We start from the raw sequence: 21,464 nt of genomic DNA, 5'->3' as shown, positions 1-21,464 counted from the left end.
ATTATTTTAATCCCTGAGATTTAAAATCCCAGATATGCCTCTCTTTCCTCCCAAGCAGTCAAAGTATTGTTTGTTGTTAACTGCATATGATGACCCTATGAATGAGGCTGGATCTACACTGTCATATAATCCATATTATCAAAGCAGATAATCCACACAATTTGCTTTGAAATGGATATGAGTCTGCACTGCTATATAATCCATATCATCAAAGAAGATAGTTCACACAATTTGCTTTGAACTAGTTGATATGAGTCTGCACTGCCATATAAGACGGTTCAAAGCAGAAAAACTGGATTTTATATGGCAGTGTAGATGTTGCAGACACAAAAACAGTTTCTGGAATATAACAACTACTTTCAAAGGAAGTACTGCACAATTAAACAAGAAAAACACTTTCAAACTGGGATCAGGACATTTTTTCAAATTTTGTTTACATAGTGTAATGACCATGGATTATTTACATCACTCTAAAGTAGATGATGAATCTAGTTGGACCTAGTATGATCTAATGTCCCTATGTCAAATAGACCTACTTTGTATGGGAGGGGGGCTTGAATGACAAGCTGTGAAAAATTTTTGTTGGTATTTCATCTGTAGTGTTTAATGATGTTACCAGCAAACATCCATAGGTCTTAGGTTTTGACCTGAAAAACTCAGGACTTGGGGCAATCTTGAACCAACAACAATATTTTACATTCAATTAATCCATCAGCAGGCAAAGTGAAGGAGGAGGTAGAATCTTGCCCTTCCTATGGACTCAAGCACAAGCAAACTGCTGCAGTCTTTTCTAACGTTTGTATTCTTACATACTCTGATAATACTTGGCCATATGTCTCCCAGATTTCATTTATGTAATGTTGTAGGGTATTGGGTGGCAATTTGCAAGAGAAAATGACTCCAGGATCCAAATCCAGCAGAGAAACAGATTCCAGATTGTGTCTGGCAACACTATGCTTCCCATATTAACAGTGAGATTAGTTACTCAGCTTCATACTCACATGGGAATCAAACTGCCTGCAGAGTATGAATGTTAAGAAATAGATTTTTCTGTGAGTATAATTTTTACATTATCTTTGTTATGTATCTTGCATGTCTCATGTAACTATGTGTATTGTAAATAACCTTTAGCCACTATATATGTTCCTTATAGGATCCATATTTTAAAAAACCCCTCAGAAAAACAACTTAAAATAGGCTACATTCCACCTGATGAAGACTCTCTTGAGTTGAAACCGGTTGTGGTTTTGAAGTCTACTATCCATAGTAAAGAAAAAGAAATCCCGGAGATAATGAGTTGGTACAACAAAATTCTCGAAATTATGAATATGGACAAGTTAACATATTTATTAGCAAATAATTATGGCAGACCAAAAAGACAAACAAATTGGGAGCAAATCAAGATTTACTTGAACAATGTTAACGTTAAGATACTGATTTAACTGACCTGATACTCACGCCAAATAGAGGGAGAACATGAGACCGGACTATTAATATAAGACAATCAATTCGTGAAGATGCAAATTATAAAGACATCAGACATTTGATGGAAGTCATATTTTTATTTTTATTTTTATTTTTACACAACTGGGTTGAGGTTTGGATTTTATCTTTGTCTATAATGCTCTCTCTCTCTCTCTCTCTCTCTCTCTCTCTATATATATATATATATATATATATATATATATATATATATATATATATTTTAGCTGTGGCCAGCCACGCGTTGCTGTGGCGAAGTATGGTGGTATGGGAAATCAGATAATCTGTATTTTATAGGTAGTGTGGAAGAGGCCTACGTGAGGCCTAACTCTGCCTGTCCCCTGGGCTGAGTGGGTTGCTAGGAGACCAAGTGGGCGGAGCTTAGCCTTCTAACTGGCAGCAATTGGATGAAAGCAATTATTCCTCTCCCTCTAATTAGGACTTCATTTTTCTTTTCTTTTTGTTGTATGAACGTAGAGGCATGAATGAGGGGTTGTGCTGCCAAGTTTAGTGTTTCTGGGATGTGTAGTTTTATTGTTTTGTCCTAGGCCGAAATTTCATTACCCTTTTATATATATAGATATATATGCGAGTGTGTATACTGTTATATGTAACACGATATTATTTTATTTTACGCAAATCCCTTCCCCTCCCCCCCTTTTTTTCTTTCTCCTTTTCTTCTTTCTTTTTTTCCCCTTCTAGTTTTCTTTTAATCCACTATTTCTATTACTGGGGGACTCACGGGGGCTGTTCTGTGTTGTAGATTTTTGTAAAGTCCCATTGGTTGTCCATCTTGTCTTTGTGTATCACAGTCTTTTTGGAAAGCACTAATAAAAATATTTTTTTAAAAGAACAATCTATATTTATAAAAGAGTGATGGCATCAGGGCAGCGGACAAAACAACAAAACTACAGGCCCCCCAACCTTGAAATTTGACAACACAACCCATCATTCACAGCTCTAGGTTGATACAACAAAAAGAAAAGAAAAATAAAGTCCTAATTAGAGGGAGAGGAATAATTGTTTTTATCCAATTGCTGCCAATTACAAGGCTAAGTTCCACCCACTTGGTCTCCTAGCAACCTACTCAGCCCAGGGGACAGTCACAAGAGTTTGGAGAGACCCCTATGGGCCATCCAGCCCAACCCTTTCTACTATGCAGCAGGACACAATCCAAGCATTCACAACACATGGACAACGAATAAATACTATACAATACTACACAGAGACATAGACCTCCTCTACCCTCACCACTTTCACAGTACACAAACAACCAAATGCATACTAAACATAAAGACAACCATACAACAGACATTCAATACCACCACTACCTCAACAATTTCTCACCAACACCACCAGACAACGCCACAGCAACGTGTGGCCGGGCACAGCTAGTTATTATATATAAGAAGAGGAGTCAATTCATGTATTTGGAGTCTACTGCTTCCTAGTAACAAACAATTATTGTTTACGAGAAGAGGAGTCAATTAATCTTTCGAGAGAAATATATTCTTTTTACTATGAATATAACAGTCCTTTGTTTTATTGTATAGCAATGCTTTTTTGTATTTGTATTCGTATTGATGCATTGAACTAAATATAGGTTTAATGACATTTTTAAAAAAAATTCTGTATTACTATTACAGTGGATACTTGTCTTTGTAGTAACACTATGATAAAAGCAGTAAAGCCAAGCTCACATTTAAAAATGAATGAATAATATTAGTGATAATGTGAAGTTAGGCTCAGTGAGAACCACCAACTAGAACCACATTTCCCTCAAAAAAATAAAATAAAACCTAAACAAGTATGCTTTTAGCTTCTATCCCCACTAATTAAAATTTCTTCCCCTTGCAATATCGCTGAACAAATGCTTGTTGATTAATTGAGCAAATTAAACCAATGACATTTTGCAGCCATACTTTTAACGGGTTCGGATTGTATAATGTGTGTCTTCTTTGCAAGCTTTAATTGGCAGACAAGATTTCTCCATTAGCCGACTTTGCATTGAAGGTTCTCATATCTAATGCATTTCATGTGCTTTAATACATTCGTGGAACTGAGAGGCATGGGAGAAAGAGCACACAGATAATGCATTTTTATTATATTCTGTGCAAAATGTTGACCTTGTCTCTTGTTCTATTTGGAGAGAGTCCTAAAATTATGGACAAATTTAATTCATTTAATTCTCAATGTAAATTAAGAGTTACTGGATACATTTAAAGGAAATATACTATTAGTCGAACAGGTCTGAGAATCTATTAAACCTTCATAACTATTTGAGACAATATTGTATGGAAAGTATATTCTGAATGAGTCAGCTAATGAGCCATCCATACAGAAAAGATTGCTTTAACACAAAAAAATGTGGTTTTAAATGTCATTATCCTTCTATGTGAATAAGTCTACAGCTAGAGATAGATGTGTGTCTAAGGATGGGACTTTCTTTCCTTTCAACTACTGGGAAAAAACCTTCAGTTTGGCTTCTGTCAATATTCTAATACATCACCCAAAATGTAGTTTCACATTTCCTATTATGGATATAAAATCTGCTATCAGTAGAGTCTCGCTTATCCAACATAAACGGGCCGACAGAACATTGGATAAGTGAAAGTGTTGGATAATAATTAAGGAGGGATCAAGGAAAAGCCTGACGTGGGCTGGTTTATGAGGTCACAAAGAGTCAGAAGTGACTGAATGAATAAACAACAACACTTTGATTGTGTTTTTCCTACATGGCAGGGGGTTGGACTAGATGGCCCATGTGGTCTTTTCCAACTCTATTATTTTATTATTCTACTAGAAAGAAATAATGCATTTGCATGTCCAAAAATACAGAAAACCCCAACTAGACTACAATTCCCATGATTCCATAGCATTGACCCATACCAGATTGATGGTGTCAAACTGCATTAATTCTAAAGTGTAGAGATGCACTTGATTACAAGCTTGTGCTAGCATAGACATTTTCCTACAACTTAATGCATGGCTAAGGAGTGTGTCTTTATGGTACCAAATGGAAACCAGCCATACTCTAGGATTCTTCCTCTCCAATTAAAAGTCTTAATGAGATCATGGTAACGGCAGGAAAACAGTCATTTTAAGAAGTATAGACACTATAGCCAGGGCTTTACAAATTACCATAGGATTGTATTTCTATACAAGAGGAGAAGGGGAATGATTTCTAAGACGGCCATTAAGGGATGTCTGCGATTAGTGAACTTGAGAAACGCCTGCCCATGAATCACGATGCCTAGTACAAAAAACGGAATGGTGTGAATCTAGGAAGAGTGATTTATCAGCAGTGACAAACTGCTGACTTGCTCCATTATTACCATTACTTTTTTAGAAATAAGTGTCTATTATAAGTTTTTATGAATGCATAAATTATACTAATGCACTGACTGTCAGTGGTCATTAGATCTTATTCAGGAGTAGCTATGCTTCTGACCTCAGTTACACAGAATAACTCGTAAGGGATGAACAAGCTGGAACAGACGGTCATTTTAATCAAAGTGTTTTTTTCAAACAAACAAACAGCACTCTCGTTGTTCACTGTGGACCTTGTGCTTTCCAGCGACACCAGGGAATCCTGATTGGCACAGCTGTAAAATGTAAAAGTCTTGAGCTGACATTGTGGAGTTTCCAATTAACTGTGCAAATGATGCAGAAACTATCTGCATTTTGCCTATGCAAGAAGACTTGACATCTCTTCCTAAAAATAGCATGTTTCTCAGAGGAGGTATGGATACTACAGATCCTATGCCACTCTACTTGGAAGTAAGTGGTCTGAACTATTGGGCAAGATCCTAAACCAGTGGTTCTCAACCTGTGGGTCCCCTAGTGTCTTGGCCTACAACTCTCAGAAATCCCAGCCAGTTTACCAGCTGTTAAGATTTCTGGGAGTTGAAAGGCAATACATCTGGGTACCCACAGGTTGAGAACCACTGTCCTACACTCAGGAGTGTAAATTTGTGCTCACAGAGTTACATGGTAAATGTGAAACAGTGTCTTGTTTGCAAATTGTGATGTCAAATGTACATGTGAAACTATCCACACACAGCAGCACATAACATGCAATATGCATCCATGTGCATTGTGTCCATGTATAATGCTTCCACAAGCAGAACTCTGCAACCTTAAACTGAATACAATTGTTCTGCATTGAGGAAAAATATCAACTGCTTTCAAACAGGAATATGAATGAGCTTGGCAACTCCTTTGCCACAAAACTCTGCCACTTGCGTCCTCAATGCAGCATTTTGGCAACAATGCGCAGCTGCAGGCATGGGTGACTGGTTGAGGACGCAAGTGGCAGAGTTTTGTGGGGAAGGAGTTGCCAAGCTCATTCATCGCTATGATAAGTGCCTAGATTTGAATGGCGACTATGTTGAGAAGTGGTATTTAGGTGTGGCTTTCAACTGCATATGGTAAATGTTTTTTCCTATACTTTGTTCATTTTTAATTCCAAAACATAATCTACTTTCTGGATAACCCTCATACATGTGTAATATATCACATTACACATTGAGCCTCCGGTGGCGTGGTGGGTTAAACCGCTGAGCTGCTAAACTTGCTGACCGAAAGGTCGGCGCTTCGAATCCGGGGAGCAGGGTGAGCTCCCGCTGTTAGCCCCAGCTTCTGCCAACCTAGCAGTTCGAAAACATGCAAATGTGAGTAGATCAATAAGTACTGCTCCAGTGGGAAGGTAGCTCCATGCAGTCATGCCGGCCACATAACCTTGGAGGTGTCTATGGACAAAGCTAGCTCTTTGGCGTAGAAATGGAGATGAGCACCAACCCCCAGAGTCAGACATGACTAGACTTAATGTCAGGGGAAAACGTTTATCTTTAACTTAATATATCGATAGCATTGCGGCTTTTACAGAATATTCCCAAGTGAACAGGAGTGCAGCCAACCACTAGAGACCGGACTTAGCCCAATGGGCTAAACTGCTGTGCTGTAGAAAAATCCTGCTGATCGAAAGATTGGTAGTTCGAGTCCGGGTCAGGGTGAGCACCCATCATTAGTCACAGCTTACCTGCCCACCTCGCATGTTGAAATAAAAAATGTGAATGGATAAATAGCGGGGAGGTAATAAAGGTGCCCTTAAGGACATTGATCAGAGGACAGTTCCTTGGTATGAAAGATGGAGTGACAGTACCCCCCCTCCCAGTAGCCAAAGTGGAGCACAGCCTCCAAGATGCCGGAAATAAGATGGGAAAAACTGCCTTTATCTCTGTTTGTGTTGTCTGTCCTTGTTAAATGTTAGCCGTATATGTCTTCTGTAAGCCACTCTGAGTCCCCTTTGGAGTGAGATGGGCGAGGTATAAATACAGTAGAGTCTCACTTATCCAACGTAAACGGGCCGACAGAACGTTGGATAAGCGAATATGTTGGATAATAAGGAGAGATTAAGGAAAAGCCTAATAACATCAAATTAGGCTATGATTTTACAAATTAAGCACCAGAACATCATGTTATACAACAAATTTGACAGAAAAAGTAGTTCAATACGCAGTAATGCTATGTAGTAATTACTGTATTTACGAATTTAGCACCAAAATATCATGATATATTGAAAATATTGACTACAAAAATGGGTTGGATAATCCAGAACGTTGGATAAGCGAGTGTTGGATAAGTGAGACTCTACTGTACTATAAATAAACAAACAAACAAACAAATAAATAAATGTGTTCTGGAACATAAAATGTTACTAAGGTTCCTTGCACACAGCTGTATAAAATCAATATTGAATGGGATTATATGGCAGTGTGGACTCGGATAACCCAGTTCAAAGCAGATATTGTGAATGATCTGCCTTGATATTCTGGATTATATAGCTGTGTGGAAGGGCCCTTAGAGCGCATCTACATTGCAGAATTAATGCAGTTTGACACCACTTTAACTGCCATGCCTCAATGTTATGGGGTCACAAAAATTGCCATTTTATAAGGTCTTTAGACTTTTTTTGCTAAAGAATGATGGTGCTTTGCCAAACTACATATCCCAAGATTCCAAAGCATTGAGCCATGGCAGTTCAAGTGGAAACAAACTGCATTGTCTACAATATAGATTCACCCTTAGTGAGTTTAACATTGCAATATCAGAAAGATATTCAAAAATAACAAGTGGGATCCAACAGAAAACAGGATCATCCCTAACATTAGGCACTTATTCCATGCCACAGATGTTGGGTGTAATGACAGAACAGCAAATTGTCATTAGCTTACTTGGTTGTTTTTGTATTTTTAATGCCAGATGTTGGAAACAAAGATCACAGGATGTCCTGTGTTCCAAGCACCAAAGGAATTTGGTGACTGTCGATTTCATGAACTTTGATCTGAAGTGAGGGTTGGATTTCCTGCTCTGTTTTGGGCAGCGACATATCTCAAATTGGTCTTGCAGAAAATGTGACTTTCTGAACAGATAAACTCTAGAAGGATCTCTCCTGGATATCCATTCAAAAGCATAGAGAACTGACATAAAAATATCAATGTTTCTGCAAGTAAAGAACTACATAACAGAAAGTGAAATAGCTGCAAAAATATAGTCAAAGAAGCAAAGAAGAAACCAAGAGGCAAGGCGTCTTTGTCTCTTCTGAAGACATGATGTAATGGATTGCAAAAGTTAAAGCACTGAGATTAATATCCTGCGGGTGCTCTCATGGAATGTATACACTTCATAAAGATGTAAATATTTGCAGTCTCTCTCTCTAAACCAAGGAAACTCTTTCCTTCCCTGATGTAATACTTAAGTGCGGCTTCTAAGTAGGGTATTGTACTAAGGAAAAGAAGGCTATTCAAAAAAAGTATTCTACTGTATGAAGCTGAAGAGGATAACACATGGTATAATGGCTAAGGTATAGGAAAGCAAAGCTCACTGAACTCCGGTCAACTGAATAAATCAGAGAGCTCCCTTTCCCTTTATAGTAAATAATGCTGTATATTTCTAATGCTACAGCAACAATGAAGGCCTAAGATTTATTTCGTAAGTGAGCCTTCAAGCAATGTACCTACAAATGCTTGCAAAAACTTCCATGACCTTTGATGCCCTGGGACTTAAGAGCCAATTGGCAGCATCTGGTTCTGAAACTTAGATCATTTTAGACAGATGGTAAGAAATGAAACACATATTCTGACTATTGTTCTGTATCAAAATATCTCTAAAGATATGGGTGTGGAGATGTTTCAGTCTAGCTTTCGCACAAATCTGGCACCTTTTGATATAGTGAGTTTTAGTTTTTTAAATTTCTTCAAAGTATAAAGGTAAAGGTTTTCCTCTGACATTAAGTCTAGTTGTGTCCGACTCTGGGGGTTGGTGCTCTTCTCAATTTCTAAGCCGAAGAACCAGCATTGTCCGTAGACACCTCCGAGGTCATGTGGCTGGCATGACTACATGGAGCGTAGTTACCTTCCTGCCGAAGCGGTACCTATTAATCTACTCACATTTACATGTTTTTGAAGTTAGGTTGGCAGAAGCATTACAGTGTTCCTGCAGCTCTCTTGGTGCATAGGAAAATTGGTCCTGGCTACATGACAGGGAGTTGCAGGAACACTGTAATTTTTTTAAACTTTTTAAAGGAGTCTGGGGGGGCTTTTGGGGAGGGGGTTACAGTGTCTGGGTGTTCTCCCAGAAAGTTCCGGGATAACATCTGGACACCCACTCCAGAAAGCATGGGCATTCTGGGAGGGGGTGTGTTGACAGGCACCCAGGAAAATTCGCATTTTTAAAACATGAATGTTCCCGGGATAAATGCCTGTTTGGAGGTGCCCTTAAATGTAGGATTGTCTGTGCAACCTGAAGTGTAAAGCATGGTATGCCTTCCACATTGTCTTTAGGTAAAAAGTAAAGGTTTTCCCCTGACGTTAAGTCCAGTCACGTCTGACTCTGGGGGTTGGTGCTCATCTCCATTTCTAAGCCGAAGAGCCGGCGTTGTCCGTAGACACCTCCAAGGTCATGTGGCTGGCATAACTGCATGGAGTGCTGTTACCTTCCCCCCGGAGCGGTACCTATTGATCTACTCACATTGGCATGTTTTCAAACTGCTAGGTTGGCAGGAGCTGGGGCTAACAGCGGGCGCTCAATCCGCTCCCGGTATTTGAACCTGGGACCTTTCGGTCTGCAAGTTCAGCAGCTCAGCGCTTTAACACCTCGCACCACCACCAGGGGCCCCAGTGTCTTTAAACACATTGTCTTTAGTGTATCCTTTCTAGAGCCAACAGTGTGCATCTGCCTCATCCTTCCCCCTCTTTTTCTATGAGTGGGACTTAAAGATATTCTCAGTTCACCAGTACTGAATTTGGGCACTTAGTTTTTAATTTGACTTTGTGCCTCACTTTATAAATGAGTGCACACTTTCCCTCATTTTCATACCCCAATCATACATACACACAAACCCAGAGGGAAAAGCATGGTTTTCTCAAGTCACTTTCAAAATGTGGGACAAATAAGTGGGGCAAAATATTACAGGATCAAACACAGACCTGTCAGTCCCAGTAAATGGTCCCCTGTCATCCTGACACCTTTGTTTGTAGTGAATTTTAGAAATTCACAAGATGGACAGGGGACATCTAGCAGAAGTTTCCTTTTGAAAAAATAAAATTGATTTTCTGAGATGAGATGGGTCTCATATGCATTCATGCAGGTACCTAAATGTACACACAATCAGATTTCTTATTATTTCTCCTCATTCTACTGTAAGCTCAAGCTCTGTTTAATTTCATAAACATCAGAACAAAGGAATGGTTGCAGAGAGTTCTCATTGTAATTGCTTTCCATTTGTGCTTCCATTTATCCGCCTGTGTGTATGTGGCTCCATTTGTTTACAGCCCAGATCAGCTATTTTGGAATCTTTAAATGTGCACATGTGCAGGAGCAGTCCACACCAGGGTATACAAACGAAATCATGTGCTTTCCTTGACTACAGGGATATACAGTTATGCAAATATGTGCTTTTGGCCAAAACCATGTTTTAAGCTCAACTTTTGAACATGTGCTTTTCAGCTGTTAATCCAAATCAGCGCGCATTTTCATGAAATGTTATTTAGCTGCCCCGTCCCCCCTCCAATTTTATCCTGGTTTCTTCCATGGTTTAGGTCATGTTTAGAAGAGCCCTTAAGTTTGTTAATATTTCCACAAAACCAAAAATCCCTCCTTTTTGCTTAACCCCTTGTGACCCCAATGAAAACTTGATCCAAATCTATTCTTCTTGACTACATTATGTCTCCAGCAGCCTTATTGTCTTCGTTAACTCATTCAGCTCTATTCATTTTTTATTAGACTGTAATATAAAAGGGGACTTCTTGCTATCTGCGATCCAGTTAAATGCTCCACCAAAAAGCCACATTGCTAAGAAATGTCATTCCTGGTCACCATTGATTAATCAAATAACTCACTAACTGCTTATGCAATGATAATATACAGTCTGCATTGCTTCACATTATGATACACACTTCTTTCAACCGCATCGCATAAAGCAATTATAAGACATTTCATTTAAATTAATTTTTTTGCCAGAAGCTTTGGAATTCAACATTTAGACTAAAGTCAGGTAAATCTCATATGGTAATGATGATACATGGCTAAGTTAATGATCAGGGTCAAAGGGATGCAGTTTTTAAAGGAACGGTAACTTGTGGTACACTGAGTACTGCAAGAGCATATAATAGTTTCTCGAATAACACATCAACTCCAAATGCCTGCTTAATGAAATGGAATATAAATAAGAGGGGTTGAGAAACTGAAATAGTGTGCGATAGCAGCCAAACAGAATGATAATTACTATGCTTTTTTATATAAAAAACTGACTTTCACAGTTAAAGGGTTGATGTAGTATAGGGCACTACGGTTGACCCATCACACTTGTGGGTTTGGTTTGTGGATTTGATCCCCTGCAGATTTGATTAAAATGTGCTCTCTTGGAATCTAGATCCTCCAGTTAATTTCTGCTGGAAGTTGACCACAGAGTCATGTTGGAAGACCTAGATATGTCTAGATAGAATGCCTCTCTCTGAATATTTTGGTCCCCTAGTGTGATTCTATGGTCATCTTCCAGCAGAAATTGACTTTAAAATCATGTTGGAGGACCTAGAGCTTCCTAAAGAGATGGCTTTTTTATTTGCAGTTTTTTCACAGGTTCAGTATACAGTTTAGTAGCCTATGGACTAGTGTTGATCCACAAGCTATTGAATGCTGACCTGATGCAAATTTTAAAGAAATACAGAAACCTATTTAGTGAATGAAGATAGATATGGTACCAGTCCTTGGCACACAGGGGAAAAGAACACTGCCTGCCTCTCACATCAGATAACTAAGACCCCCTCCACACAGCTGAACAAAATCCCACATTATCTGGAATGTATGACAGTGTGGACTCAGGGCCCTTCAACACAACCATATAATCCAGAATATTAAGGCAGAAAATCCCACAATATCTGCTTTGAACTGGGTTATCTGAATCCACACTGCCATATAATCCAGTTCAATGTGGATTTTATATAGCTGTGTGGCTGGATCTACAGTGCCATATAATCCGTTTTCTGAATCCGGATTATCTGCTTTGCACTAGATTATATGAGTTTACACTGCCATATAATCCAGTTTAAAGCAGATAATCTAGATTCAGAAACTGGATTATGTGACAGTGTAGATGGGGCCTGAGAAGGCACACAGCTAACCTGGAAACAATCATCCTCACTATATTTCTGTTTAGATTAAAGCAATAAAAACTGGATTTACATATACATACACATGCATATCCATACAAATTAGAACATACAGAATTCATACAAATCTGCACCCTCTGTCGTCCTCTTTATTGGTGATGCATTTCTTTTTCATTTTCTGTTTTGGTTGATGCATAAGTGACCAGTCTCCTTTAAGGGTACGTGTCTGCTCTTTGTATTTTATATCTTTACTAGCTTGGGGCCCCGGCGGTGCCTGGGTCTTTTGAGAAACATGTGTGGCAAGTTTGGTCCAGATCTGAAGTCGGCTGGGTTCAGTGCTGTCTGTATAAGGGTGAACTACAACTCCCAGAGCCAAAGGACAATGACTCGGAAACAGTGCCTGTATGCTCAGTTGGGTATGATGAGGCAGTGTACCAAGTTTGGTCGAGATCCGAAGTCGGCTGGGTTCAGTGCTGTCTGTTTAAGGGTGAACTACAACTCTCAGAGGAAGAGGTGAGTGAAGCTACTTGGTCCATCCTCCCCCAATCTACCCCCTGATGGAAAGGGGTTCATGGGTATTCTGTGGGCCAAATTTGGTCCAGTTCCGTCACTGATGGGCATCGCAGTGGCCTGTGGGAGTCATAGCGATTGAAATTGTACTACAAATCCCATCACCAATGGGCCATCGTCCCGCCAAAGGCATCAGGCCGTAAAGTACATCATGGGGGTTAAGCGTGGCAAGTTTGGTCCATGTCAGTGATTTCTGGCGGTCACTGTCAAGAGTCAGACGCCAGTTAACAAACAAAACAGAGTTTATTCAAAAGATAAGCCAGAAATAACATAAACACAGAAGGTATCCTTGAAACACTTCACTTATCAGTGTTTCAAGAGTAGTTTAGACAAAAAATAACTCAAAAACAAGCCACGCTATTTTCCCATGCTGGCATTCAATAAAAACTAAAAGACGCTTCAATTCAGCTTTGGAGAACAAATAGAGTTGACTGCTAGAAAATATGCAAAATAAACGAAGGCTTGAAACCTTCCAGAAGCTGCAGAGTATAACTGAAAGTGCAAAAGCCTCTCTTGGCTCAAAACCATTTCTGAAAACAGACAGCCAGCTCTGCGGATTTAAAGGGACAGTTCCCAAAAGAAAAACAGCAAACTGGCTTGAAAACAAACAAACTAGAAGAGCAGTAAACTGCTTCCACGGTGCAGATAAAGCCGAGAGCTTCAAAGGGATGATGAATAGCCGTCGTCAGGAGAATCCAAGGTCAGGTCAGGAGGCAGCAGCAAATTCTGAAAGGCAAACCAGTAGTCAGAAGCCGGGAGTAGTCGTCAGTCAGAGGGCGTAGACAGAAGCCAGGTCAAATTCAATCCAAAGTCCGAAGAGGGTGCAGTCATCCAAACCAGGTCCACGATAAGACACAGCGAGAGCCAAGCCAGATGGTATCAGCAGATCCGAATCACAGTCCAAGTCCAGTCTTCACAGAAACACAGAGATCCCAATGGCGCCTCAGCAACACCTTGCCACACGCAAAGTGCAGTGGCCAAACATTCCCATTTTATTCCCCTTCCTCCTGGGTGACCAAACACTCACACCCAAACACCAGGTGTCCCAAATCTACTCAGAGTCTGAACTCCACACAGCTAGAGCTCGTGGATCCGGAGTACCTAGCAATTTGTCGGAGTCCCAATCATCCTGCCCACACTTAGCCCCATGAACACTTAAAGAACCATCCTCCCTTCTCCAAGCATCCCAAGTGGGATCAGCTCCTGCAGAAACCCCAGGTTCAGCAGTATCCATAGGCCCCAAATCCCCAGACATCTCCGGTGGCTGTGCCCATTCAGTGCCCACTTCCCCAGCCACCATCTGTTCCTCAGCATCCATTTCCCCAAACTCCCCATCTGAATCTTCCTCAGAAGATTCCCCATATAGCTCTCTAAGTCGCTTCCTGCGCAACTCCTCCAGTGAACCCTCATCACAAGGGTTTTTTCTTCCTCTTCGAATCCCATCACCATCAACCATAATCCCCGAAGGCGCAGTCACAACAGTCACAGTGGCCTGTGAAAGTGGCGGCCAATCAGAAAGCTGCCACATACAAACATACAAACATTCACTTATATATATATAGATAGATAGATAGATAGATAGATAGATAGATAGATAGATAGAGATATAGATAGCTAGAAACACCAGTGCATTGGGAGAGAGAGAGAGAGAGAGGGAGGGAGGGAGAGAGAGAGAGAGAGAGAGAGAGAGAGAGAGAGAGAGAGAGAGAGAGAGAGAGAGAGAGAGAGAGAGATGGTCTATTAAGTGTGAATCTGTTCTGAATTGTGCTGCCTTTGGCACCAAGTCAAAACTCCAATCAGAAAGTACCTCAGTAAGAGGCCTATATATAAGTGGAGCTTTAAGACTTCCTATGACCGGAAACAGAAAGAAGGAAACAAGCTCATACCCATGGGGCTTCAACATAATAAAAAACAGCAATAAGTAAGATATTGAAACAATGCTTAAAACACAGTTTAACAAGAAAGGCTACTGGAAATTTCATGATGTAAAATGATGGAAAACAGAACATTGTGCAGATAGAGAACAAAGTTCTTCAGGCTTCATATGCCACCTTTTCTTAGTGTGTGCTCCTGCACGCCCCTATTTATTCTCCAGTTAAGTATTTTCCACGTAGTTCTGAGAGCACATGACTAGAAGTAAATTAATTAAACATGAAAGGCCCCAAATTTCCATCAAAATTCTAGTACTGCATCCTTGCATGATTCCCTGCTTTGGTTTTTCCATCAGTTTCCAGGAAGGGTGCAACATGTCACCATGGTTTTATTGGATAAATCAATTACATCCAGTAGAAAGACATGATAGAATTATCTCACCTCACAGGAGACATACAGCTAAGAGAGATACAACTGGGTGTCTTTGGGTGAGTAGGTGTGCTCTTGGCACTATTCCCTCTATGATACTCCTCCTACTTCATATATATACCAGGAGATCACAATAATTTGACTGTGTGGATCATAATAAATTGTGGCACGTTCTTGGTGGTATGAGGATACCAAGTCATCTTGTCTGTCTCCTGAAAAATCTGTATAACGACCAAGTAACAACAGTAAGAACAGACCACGGAACAACAGATTGGTTCAAGATTGGGAAAGGAGTACAGCAGGACTGTATACTTTCACCATACTTATTTAACTTGTATGCAGAACACATCATGCAAAGTGCGGGGCTTGATGAATCCAAGGCTGGAGTTTAAATTGCTGGAAGAAACTAACAACCTTATATATGCAGATGATACCACTCTGATGGCTGAAAGTGAGGAGGAGCTGAGGAGTCTTATAACCAAGGTGAAAGAAGAAAGTGCAAAAGCTGGGTTACAGTTAAACATCAAGAAAACCAAGTTTATGGCAACCAGGCTGATGGATAACTGGAAAATAGAGAGAGAAAATGTGGAGGCAGTCACAGACTTTGTATTTCTAGGCGAAAGGATTACTGCAGATGCAGACTGCAGCCAGGAAATCAGAAGAGTTTACTTCTTGGAAGGAGAGCAATGACCAACCTCGATAAAATAGTGAAGAGTAGAGACATCACATTGGCAACCAAGGTCCGCATAGTCAAAGCAATGCTATTCCCCATATTAACCTATGGATGTGAGAGCTGGACCATAAGGAAGGCTGAGCGAAGGAAGATAGGCGCTTTTGAACAGTGGTGTTGGAGGAAAATTCAGAGAGGGCTTTGGATCGCAAGAAGATCCAACCCGTCCATCCTCCAGGAAATAATGCCTGGGGAAGGATGGAGAAGATAATGATGCTGGAGAAAATGGAAGGAAAAAAGGAAGAGGGGCCGACCAAGGGCAAGATGGAAGAATTGTATCCTTGAAATAATTGGCTTGACCTTGAAGGAGCTGGGGGTGGCCACAGCCAACAGGGAGCTCTGGCATGGGCTGGTCCATGAGGTCACAAAGAGTCGTAAGCGACTGAACAAATAAACAGCAACACCAAGAGACGAATGGCCAAAATCTGAAATATTCATGGAACCTAGAAAAATGACTTTTAAAGGACAAAACCCAAATGCTATTTCCTTCTGGAGATTAATTGATTAAATGAGATCTGCATAGGTATTGGTTTATGTGCATTCAGCAGTTGGTTGAATTAGCAGTGCACTAGAGGTATTGCACCACTTGATATCTATCAGGAAGTAAAAGGTAAAGGTAAAGGTTTCCCCTGACGTTAAATCCAGTCATGTCTGCCTTTGGGAGTTGGTGCTCATCTCCATTTCTAAGCTGAAGAGCCGGCGTTGTCCATAGACACCTCCAAGGTCATGTGGCCGGCATGACTGCATGGAGCGCCGTTACCTTCCTGCCGGAGCGGTACCTATTGATCTACTCACATTGGCATGTTTTTGAACTGCTAGGTTGGCAGGAGCTAATGGCGGGCACTCAAGCCGCTCCCGGGATTTGAACCTGGGACCTTTTGGTCTGCAAGTTCAGCAGCTCAGCGCTTTAATGCACTTCACCACCGGGGCTCCTCTACCAGGAAGTAGTAGCCTGTAATGAAAGGACCAAGGCATTGACATCTCTGACCCATCCCCTGTTTGGATATCAGCCAGCAGCATGCCTGATATCAAGAAACAGCTTCCTAAGATCTACAGGGATACTTGCAGGGACACCCCAGCAAGCAAGAGTCCAAATGTGGCAGGCTAAAACCCGGAACCTCAATCAGTAGCTGATAACCAGATGAGAAACTCCCTCCTGGGCACACAGGAGACTGGGTGATTTGGAAGGCGCTTAACAGACTGCACTCTGGCACCATGAGATGCAGAGCCGATTTTAAGAAATGGGACTACAAAGTGAAGCTCATGACATGCGAGTGTGGAGAAGAGCAAACCACAGATCAATTACTACAATGCAGTCTGAGCCCTGTCACATGCACAATGGAGGGTCTTCTCATACCAACACCAGAGGCACTCAAAGTGGCCAGCTACTGGTCAAAGGAAATTTAGTATACTTTTTAATCTATATATATATAAAAGGGTAATGAAATTTGGGCCTAGGACAAAACAACAAAACTACACATCCCAGAAACACTACACTTGGCAGCACAACCCGTCATCCATGCCTCTACGTTCATACAACAAAAAGAAAAGAAAAATAAAGTCCTAATTAGAAGGAGAGGAAGAATTGTTTTTATCCAATTGCTGCCAGTTAGAAGGCTAAGCTCCGCCCACTTGGTCTCCTAGAAACTCACTCAGCCCAGGGGACAGGCAGAGTTAGGCCTCACTTAGGCCTCTTCCACATTGCCTATAAGATACAGATTATCTGATTTTAACTGGATTATATGGCAGTGTAGACTCAAAGCCCTTCCACACAGCTATATAACCCATTTATAATGGACTTAATGTAAGGTAAAACCTTTACCTTTTACCTTAACTACCACCAATTCCTCAATACTTTATTTCCCATATCACCATACTTCCCCACAGCAACGCGTGGCCAGTCACAGCTAGTACATTATAACTGTATTCTCAACTCACTTCTGACACGATAAATAAATAAAGTTTGTTTAATCGATTCTTGTTGAAACTATTCATTGGATTTAAGACATAAAATCCTCTGGCCATGCTTCCTGGAGGGATACTGGGATACAGTGAAAAGAAGCAACTTCTCCAAACTGCACAACACAAAAGAAAAAGACATCCCATTCATTTCTGACAGCAGACAGATACGTAATCCCAATGTGAAGCTCAGCAAAAAAAGAAAGAAAGAAAAAAGGAAGACCATCTGACATGTGGCACAAATGCACTTGCTTCAGCTTGGCTGTGAATCTGGAAGACTTCAGGACCGAAATAACATTGCTTCTGGTAACATGTTTAAAAGACAGAACATGATTACGGCATGTCTCCAGAGTCAAGCAGATGTCTCTTGATGAGTAATGTATGCAACTGTCTCGGGACCAGACCAATGAACTGCTACATTCCACAAGTGGTTCATTGTGACATGTTGGGCTAGAAGCCAACTAGTCAGGAATGAGCTTCTTCTTGATAAGGCATCTGCTAGTCTTTAAAGACATGAGAATAACTCTCAGGGGTTCAGTCTGGCTCTTTTCTTCATATTATAACAATAAGGCTGTATCAACCCTCAGGTTACATATGCTACAGAAGAGAGGCATTGAAAAATTGATGTCTTCGATATAGCACCACTGTCTGTAAGTGATGCTGTGGAGCAGGATGGGTGGGAGAAATCATAACATACACTATTCACAGTGTTTCCATTTTTTAAAAGTGCTTTCAAGTTAACGCTATTATAGGGTTTTCTTGGAGACATGTATTTGGGGAAGGTTTGCCCTTGTCTTCTGCTGAGGCTGAGAGAGTGTGACTTGGTCTAAGTCAGCATTTCCCAACCTGGCGGCCGGGACCCCTAGGGTAGCAATGAAAATAATTTCATGGTTGGGTTAGACTCTGACACAATATTCTACTGAAATCAAAAAAAATTATTTCAAGACACTGGCACCTTCTACAAGACATCCCTGGATGCCAAAGCATGCCAATAATCGCTCATAAAAGATCCAAAAACTTAAGAGATCTTATGATCCATTCAGAATACATCTCTCCTACTACATCCCATAAACTGGTCATAAAGGGTCACACTAGCTGTGGCCACTGCAACTGTTGTTCGCAGTCGTTTAAGTGCAAAATGTTGGATAATAAGGAGTGATGTTTTTATTGGTATAATTGTTTTATTGCTGTGTTATTGATATTTGATTGTTTTATCGGGCTAGGCCCCATGTAAGCCACCCGAGTCCCTTCGGGGAGATGAGGCGGGGTATAACAATAAAGTTATTATTATTATTATTATTATTATTATTATTATTATTATTATTATTATATAAATATACTCTCATCCTACACTTAACATCAATATCACATTGCCGCATTTGACAACATGTTCCACTGATAATGTAGTTTACTTAATACAATGCCCCTGTGAACTGTTATACAGTAGAGTCTCACTTATCCAACATAAACGGGCCAACAGAACATTGGATAAGCAAATACGTTGGATAATAAGGAGGGATTAAGGAAAAGCCTATTAAACATCAAATTAGGTTATGATTTTACAAATTAAGCACCCAAACATCATGTTATACGACAAATTTGACAGAAAAAGTAGTTCAATACGCAGTAATGCTATGTAGTAATTACTGTATTTACGAATTTAGCACCAAAATATCACAATTTATTGAAAACATTGACTACAAAAATGTGTTGGATAATCCAGAACGTTGGATAAGCAAGTGTTGGATAAGTGAGACTCTACTGTATATTGGAATGACCACCAGACCCCTGAAAACCAGGATAAATGAACATTGTTCCCACAAAAGGAATGGGTCTACTGACTCTTCATTGTATGTACATTTTAATGAAAAAGCCCACTCATACCAAGCGTTTAATGAATGAATTATGATGGCTTTAACTCGATCTGGATTAAGGTTTACGTGCAAGGTTTATGTGGACGAATGGATTAAGTATTTTATTGTACTGTTTTAAATGTATTTATTGGATTATTTTAAATTGATTGTTTTAATTGTTATGTTTTATTTTTGTACTGTATTGAATTTGCCAGATTGTGAGCCGCCCTGAGTCCCTTCGGGTGAGAAGGGCGGCATAGAAATAATGGAAATAGATAAATAAATAAATAAATAAATAAATACCATAGTTTTAAATTTTGTGCTTTGGAAAAGGTATCGCCCAGACCAAATACAGATGTTAAAAGAGGTCTTCTACAAAGAGAGTCATTTTGGATTTTCAAACTACAAACACTAATTCCTCAAGGGCTAAATGACAGAATAGATTACACCTGTTTTCTGTAACATGTGGCCTTACTTAAGAGGCATCCTGGAACTCTTTCATTTGCTTGTTATAGAACTCCATTCAAAAAGCTACTAATAGGAATGTAAGTAGATAAACACGTGTTTTGTATAATCTTTTCTAAACTTTTCCTAAGCAATGTTAATTTGGGGAGTTTCATATATCTATTGTTTGCATGTTGTTTCACTCCTTTATTTAGTATACTCAAGTATTATAAGATAAAGACAGACATAACACCCGAAAAAGTGATAATGAAACAAGGGGAACGAACCGGGAGACCTTGTTGTGTGTCAGTTCTTGGCATTGCAAATCAAACAAAGAATTCCTTGGGATACAGACGTTGTTATCTTGGAGGCTGAATTTCTTTACAAACAATTGACATTGACTGAAGAGTTCATGCAGCTCCAGGAATAATATGGACTTGGTTGTCTCTTTATGTCTGTTTTTTACTCTTTGAACATTATACCCTTTGTGGGATCATGATATGAAATTTGTACCTTTACTTTTGTTACTCTGGAAGTAATTTATATCTATATATATAAAAGGGTAATGAAATTTCGGCCTAGGACAAAACAACAAAACTACACATCCCAGAAACACTAAACTTGGCAGCACAACCACTCATCCATGCCTCTGTTCATACAACAAAAAGAAAAGAAAAATTAAGTCCTAATTAGAGGGAGAGGAATAATTGTTTTTATCCAATTGCTGCCATTTAGAAGGCTAAGCTCCACCCACTTAGTCTCCTAGCAACCCACTCAGCCCAGGGGACAGGCAGAATTACGCCTCACTTAGGCCTCTTCCACACTGCCTATAAAATACAGATTATCTGATTTGAACTGGATTATATGGCAGTGTAGACTCAAGGCCCTTCCACACAGCTATATAACCCATTTATAATGGACTTAATGTCCGGGGAAAACCTTTACACTTTACCTTAACTACCACCAATTACTCAATACTTTATTTCCCATACCACCATACCTCGCCACAGCAACGTGTGCACAGCTAGTGCCCTATAAAACAGTTAAAAATTATTAACTTACATCGGACATTCATAAAACACATTCTAAAATACAGATAGGCGTGTTCAATTTTAAAGGGCTGGGTCTTAATTGTTTTGTAGAACATTTGTATTTTTTTGCAATCCCACCACATGTGGGTGTGTGTTCCGGTTTTCCACAGTTGTGCCAACATTGTTTTGGGGAGGTTCTGGTTATATGGCCTAGTTTCTTTATAAAAATATACTTTGAGATTACTTACTCTCAGGCAGAGTTGTAGTAAACAGATCCATGTTACATTACTTGTAGCTTTTAACAAGAGTGTATATGCACATACATTGTTATTCCTTGTCTCCCAGAGCCCTAGCTCAATGCTTAACCCTCTACTTCAATGGTTCTCAATCTGGGTTCCACAGCTGGTAAACCGGCTGGGATTTC

General features: G+C 40.0%; 1 protein-coding gene across 10 annotated transcripts in view; it reads left to right on the top strand.

Annotated features, from left to right (window-relative positions):
• Positions 1-21,464, top strand: part of cabcoco1 (ciliary associated calcium binding coiled-coil 1) — a 210,813-nt gene that overhangs the window by 52,340 nt on the left and 137,009 nt on the right. For 4 of the 10 annotated variants that reach the window (XR_010004460.1, XM_062975783.1, XM_008114766.3 and 1 more), the window contains exon 1: positions 20,016-20,110. The exons of 5 other annotated variants lie outside the window; for them this stretch is intronic. The gene's annotated coding sequence lies outside the window, so the exon portion shown is untranslated. Of the gene's footprint in view, positions 1-20,015; positions 20,111-21,464 lie in introns of those variants that run through there. One more of the 10 variants, XM_003223433.4, reaches the window with a different exon arrangement.

This window comes from Anolis carolinensis, chromosome 3, assembly GCF_035594765.1.
Source record: "Anolis carolinensis isolate JA03-04 chromosome 3, rAnoCar3.1.pri, whole genome shotgun sequence".
In the NCBI taxonomy this organism is placed as follows: Eukaryota; Metazoa; Chordata; class Lepidosauria; order Squamata; family Dactyloidae; genus Anolis; species Anolis carolinensis.
The sequence above is the reverse complement of the archived record's forward strand: the minus strand, read 5'-3'. Positions and strand labels throughout refer to the sequence as shown.